Raw genomic sequence first — 6,407 nt, forward strand, 5'->3', positions numbered from 1 at the left:
TAGAGTGTGTGATACGCTGCTCTCTGAAAGTAGTAATGTCTTTCTTTTTCATCTGACATTGTGACATCAGTGTAAAATGAGAGGTTTCTTGTCATTGTTACATGACAGTTTCTTGTCATTGTTTACATGACAGTAGGTTGTCATAAGACAAGGCTGCATGAAGTGTGAACTGCAGCTTTTCTTGGATCCACAAAAAAAATGTGTTTTGGGGATGAGACATCGATCCCACTACCTATAGCATGCTAAGCAAACACAATACCAATTGATCAAATTCCCCAGCTGTTTGGAATTGCCACAAGGAGCAACCAAGAGTGTCCAGTCTTGTCAGGCTATGCTGTTGGTGGACTTGTTAGTTTGCGCTCCAGCACTTGCAGAGCTCGGTGCATCTCCCAACAATTGTGCTCTGTAGCCAGCGGCCGGTTAGCTCAGTTGGTTAGGAGTGTGTGATCGCTGCTCTCTGAAGTAAGTAATGTCTTTCTTTTCATCTCATGTGACATCAGTGTTACATGAGAGTTTCTTGTCATTGTTACATGACAGTTTCTCTTCATTGTTTATGACAGTAGGTTGTCGTAAGACAAGGCTGCATGAAGTGTGAACTGGAGTTTTCTTGGATCCATAAAACAATGTGCTTTTGGAGAATGTGGGCATCGATCCCACTACCTCACGCGTGCAAAGCATTTGAGCTAATTCCCCAGCCGTTTGGAATTTCCACAAGAAGCAACCAAGAGGGTCCAGTCTTGTCAGGCTATGCTGTTGGTGGACTTGTTTGTTGATGTGCCAGCACTTGCAGAGGCTCAGTGCATTTCAACAATTGAGCAAAATAGCAAATTGCCGGTTAGCTCAGTTGGTAAGACTAAGGCAAGGTCATGGGTCTGTCCCCATACTGGCTATTATGCATTTTGAGTGTCAAAATTATGAGTCACATGCATGTGAATTGTCAAGGGTGCCACAGAATTATGTTTGAGTGAATTCCGGAATAGCTCAGTTGGGAGAGCGTTGGACTGAAGATCTAAAGGTCCTGGTTCGATCCCGGGTTTCGGTATCTTTATTTGTTCTTTCTTTATGCTCTGGCTTCAAGGAACCTTTCCACAGCTTTGTTTGTGGGCCTCAATGGTGTGTGCTACGCTGCTCCTCTGAAAGTAAGTAATGTCTTGCTTTTTCATCTGACATTTTGACATCAGTGTTACATAAAGTTGCTTGTCATTGCTACATGACTAGGTTGTCACAAGACAAGGCTGCATATGTGAACTGCAGCTTTCTTGATCCACAAAAAATGTGTTTTTGGGGTCTAAAATTAGCAAACTATAGCATGTAAAAACACAATACCAATTGATCAAATTCCCCAGCTAGAATTGCCACAAGGAGCAACCTAGAGAGTCCACAGGCTATGCTGTTGGTGGACTTGTTAGTTTGCGCTTGCAGAGGTGAGTGCATCTATAACATGAACATGACCAATTGTTCATGCGTTAGACTGAAGATCTAAGGCAGAACAGTTGAAACGGAGTTCCGGTTAGCATCTTTCAGGTGTTCTTTACGCTGCTAGGCTCAGGTCCTCTGAAAGTTCAAGTAATGGCTTCCATCTGACATTGTGACATCATGGTGTAAAATGAGAGTTTCTTGTCATTGTTACGCTGCTGAAAGTGTAATGTCTTTCTTTTTCATCTGACATTGTGACATCAGTGTTACATTAAAGTTGCTTGTCATTGCACATGACAGTAGGTTGTCATAAGACAAGGCTGCATGAAGTGTGAACTGCAGCTTTCTTGGATCCACAAAAATGTGTTTTTGGGGAATGCGGGCATCGATCCCACTACCTATAGCATGCTAAGCAAACACAATACCAATTGATCAAATTCCCCAGCTGTTTGGAATTGCCACAAGGAGCAACCAAGAGTGTCCAGTCTTGTCAGGCTATGCTGTTGGTGGACTTGTTAGTTTGCGCTCCAGCACTTGCAGAGGCTCGGTGCATCTCAACAATTGTGCTCTGTAGCCAGCGGCCGGTTAGCTCAGTTGGTTAGAGTGTGTGATACGCTGCTCTCTGAAAGTAAGTAATGTCTTTCTTTTTCATCTGACATTGTGACATCAGTGTTACATGAGAGTTTCTTGTCATTGTTACATGACAGTTTCTTGTCATTGTTTACATGACAGTAGGTTGTCGTAAGACAAGGCTGCATGAAGTGTGAACTGGAGTTTTCTTGGATCCATAAAACAATGTGCTTTTGGAGAATGTGGGCATCGATCCCACTACCTCACGCGTGCAAAGCATTTGAGCTAATTCCCCAGCCGTTTGGAATTTCCACAAGAAGCAACCAAGAGGGTCCAGTCTTGTCAGGCTGTGCTGTTGGTGGACTTGTTTGTTGATGTGCCAGCACTTGCAGAGGCTCAGTGCATTTCAACAATTGAGCAAAATAGCAAATTGCCGGTTAGTTCAGTTGGTAAGAGTGTGGTGCTAATAAGGCCAAGGTCATGGGTTCGATCCCCATACTGGCTATTATGTACATTTTGAGTGTCAAAATTACGAGTCACATGCATGTGAATTGTCAAGGGTGCCACAGAATTATGTTGAGTGAATTTCCGGAATAGCTCAGTTGGGAGAGCGTTGGACTGAAGATCTAAAGGTCCCTGGTTCGATCCCGGGTTTCGGTATCTTTATTTGTTCTTTCTTTATGCTCTGGCTTCAAGGAACCTTTCCACAGCTTTGTTTGTGGGCCTCAATGGTGTGTGCTACGCTGCTCCTCTGAAAGTAAGTAATGTCTTGCTTTTTCATCTGACATTTTGACATCAGTGTTACATTAAAGTTGCTTGTCATTGCTACATGACAGTAGGTTGTCATAAGACAAGGCTGCATGAAGTGTGAACTGCAGCTTTCTTGGATCCACAAAAAAATGTGTTTTTGGGGAATGCGGGCATCGATCCCACTACCTATAGCATGCTATGCAAACACAATACCAATTGATCAAATTCCCCAGCTGTTTGGAATTGCCACAAGGAGCAACCAAGAGTGTCCAGTCTTGTCAGGCTATGCTGTTGGTGGACTTGTTAGTTTGCGCTCCAGCACTTGCAGAGGCTCGGTGCATCTCAACAATTGTGCTCTGTAGCCAGCGGCCGGTTAGCTCAGTTGGTTAGAGTGTGTGATACGCTGCTCTCTGAAAGTAAGTAATGTCTTTCTTTTTCATCTGACATTGTGACATCAGTGTAAAATGAGAGTTTCTTGTCATTGTTACATGACAGTTTCTTGTCATTGTTTACATGACAGTAGGTTGTCGTAAGACAAGGCTGCATGAAGTGTGAACTGCAGCTTTCTTGGATCCACAAAAAAATGTGTTTTTGGGGAATGCGGGCATCGATCCCACTACCTATAGCATGCTAAGCAAACACAATACCAATTGATCAAATTCCCCAGCTGTTTGGAATTGCCACAAGGAGCAACCAAGAGTGTCCAGTCTTGTCAGGCTATGCTGTTGGTGGACTTGTTAGTTTGCGCTCCAGCACTTGCAGAGGCTCGGTGCATCTCAACAATTGTGCTCTGTAGCCAGCGGCCGGTTAGCTCAGTTGGTTAGAGTGTGTTGCTCTCTGAAAGTAAGTAATGTCTTTCTTTTTCATCTGACATTGTGACATCAGTGTTACATGAGAGTTTCTTGTAATTGTTACATGACAGTTTCTTGTCATTGTTTACATGACAGTAGGTTGTCGTAAGACAAGGCTGCATGAAGTGTGAACTGGAGTTTTCTTGGATCCATAAAACAATGTGCTTTTGGAGAATGTGGGCATCGATCCCACTACCTCACGCTGCAAAGCATTTGAGCTAATTCCCCAGCCATTTGGAATTTCTGCAAGAAGCAACCAAGAGGGTCCAGTCTTGTCAGGCTGTGCTGTTGGTGGACTTGTTTGTTGACGTGCCAGCACTTGCAGAGGCTCGGTGCATTTCAACAATTGAGCAGAATAGTAAATGGCAGGTTATCTCAGTTGGTTAGAGTGTGATGCTAATAACGCCAAGGTCATGGGTTCGATCCCCATACTGGCTATTATGTACATTTTGAGTGTCAAAATTACGAGTCACATGCATGTGAATTGTCAAGGGTGCCAGAGAATTATGTTGAGTGAATTGCCGGAATAGCTCAGTTGGGAGAGCGTTAGACTGAAGATCTAAAGGTCCCTGGTTCGATCCCGGTTTTCGGCATCTTTATTTGTTCTTTCTTTATGCTCTGGCTTCAAGGAACCTTTCCACAGCTTTGTTTGTGGGCCTCAATGGTGTGTGCTACGCTGCTCCTCTGAAAGTAAGTAATGTCTTGCTTTTTCATCTGACATTTTGACATCAGTGTTACATTAAAGTTGCTTGTCATTGCTACATGACAGTAGGTTGTCATAAGACAAGGCTGCATGAAGTGTGAACTGCAGCTTTCTTGGATCCACAAAAAAATGTGTTTTTGGGGAATGCGGGCATCGATCCCACTACCTATAGCATGCTAAGCAAACACAATACCAATTGATCAAATTCCCCAGCTGTTTGGAATTGCCACAAGGAGCAACCAAGAGTGTCCAGTCTTGTCAGGCTATGCTGTTGGTGGACTTGTTAGTTTGCGCTCCAGCACTTGCAGAGGCTCGGTGCATCTCAACAATTGTGCTCTGTAGCCAGCGGCCGGTTAGCTCAGTTGGTTAGAGTGTGTGATACGCTGCTCTCTGAAAGTAAGTAATGTCTTACTTTTTCATCTGACATTGTGACATCAGTGTTAAATGGGAGTTTCTTGTCATTGTTACATGACAGTTTCTTGTCATTGTTTACATGACAGTAGGTTGTCGTAAGACAAGGCTGCATGAAGTGTGAACTGGAGTTTTCTTGGATCCATAAAACAATGTGCTTTTGGAGAATGTGGGCATCGATCCCACTACCTCACGCGTGCAAAGCATTTGAGCTAATTCCCCAGCCGTTTGGAATTTCCACAACAAGCAACTAAGAGGGTCCAGTCTTGTCAGGCTATGCTGTTTGGTGGACTTGTTTGTTGATGTGCCAGCACTTGCAGAGCTCAGTGCATTTAAACAATTGAGCAAAATAGCAAATGGCTGGTTAGCTCAGTTGGTTAGAGTGTGGTGCTAATAAGCCAAGGTCATGGGTTTGATCCCCATACTGGCTATTATGTACATTTTGAGTGTCAAAATTACGAGTCACATGCATGTGTGTCAAGGGTGCCACAGAATTTTGTTGATTGAATTGCGGAATAGCTCAGTTGGGAGAGCGTTAGACTGAAGATCTAAAGGTCCCTTGTTCAATCCCGGGTTTCGGCAGCGTCTTTATTTGTTCTTTCTTTATGCTCTGGCTTCAAGGAACCTTTCCACAGCTTTGTTTGTGGGCCTCAATGGTGTGTGCTACGCTGCCCTCTGAAAGTAGTAATGTCTTGCTTTTTTCATCTGACATTTTGACATCAGTGTTACATTAAAGTTGCTTGTCATTGCTACATGACAGTAGGTTGTCATAAGACAAGGGCTGCATGAAGTGTGAACTGCAGCTTTCTTGGATCCACAAAAAAAATGATCCCACTACATTTACATTTACATTACATTTAAGTTTTATCCAGAGGACTTACAAATTGGTGCATACATCTTATGACAACCGGCCACTTGCATCTAAATCGATTACTTACCCTTACTTATCCCACTACCTATAGCATGCTAAGCAAAACACAATACCAATTGATTAAATTCCCCAGCTGTTTGGAATTGCCACAAGGAGCAACCAAGAGTGTCCAGTCTTGTCAGGCTATGCTGTTGATGGACTTGAGTAGTTTTGCGGCTCAGCACTTGCAGAGGCTCGGTGCATCTCAACAATTGTGCTCTGTAGCCAGCGGCCGGTTAGCTCAGTTGGTTAGAGTGTGTGATACGCTGCTCTCTGAAAGTAAGTAATGTCTTTCTTTTTCATCTGACATTGTGACATCAGTGTTACATGAGAGTTTCTTGTCATTGTTACATGACAGTTTCTTGTCATTGTTTACATACCTTAAGGGAAGAATTCGGCAGTACCTGTATGGTTAGTGAGAAAGTCCATATTGCAAATGTACGGTCCCTTACTAGACGTCCGAAATCGTTTGTAAAATTCGCGGACGGCGTCGGGCCGAGCGGCAGGGCCGGACCTACCAGGAAGTCATCAAATGAACGTTGTCGGACATTCGGTTTCCGTTTTACAAAAATAATAAGATTTATGTCATTTTTCCCATGTCCCGGAAATTCCCACAAGAGGGCATAAGCAATCATATGGCTATTGCTACAAAACATCACGATTCACGACGGGGCCTTATCTCGAAAACTGAAAATATTTAGAAGCCGAAACTTCGGTGAGCGTAGGGGCGGCATAATGGGCAGTTGGCCCCGAACAAGATGGCGTCTAGGCCTCAACGGTTTTTGAGTTATGGCCA

At 43.7% G+C, this 6,407-nt stretch overlaps 1 non-coding gene across 1 annotated transcript; it reads left to right on the forward strand.

Moving 5' to 3' along the window:
- Positions 1–4,107: 4,107 nt before the first annotated feature.
- trnaf-gaa (transfer RNA phenylalanine (anticodon GAA)) lies at positions 4,108–4,180 on the forward strand. Its single transcript has one exon. It is a non-coding gene; the product is annotated as a tRNA-Phe (tRNA).
- The last annotated feature ends 2,227 nt before the right edge of the window (positions 4,181–6,407 follow it).

The sequence above is a fragment of the Oncorhynchus keta genome, unplaced genomic scaffold (assembly GCF_023373465.1).
Source record: "Oncorhynchus keta strain PuntledgeMale-10-30-2019 unplaced genomic scaffold, Oket_V2 Un_contig_588_pilon_pilon, whole genome shotgun sequence".
NCBI classification, from domain to species: Eukaryota; Metazoa; Chordata; class Actinopteri; order Salmoniformes; family Salmonidae; genus Oncorhynchus; species Oncorhynchus keta.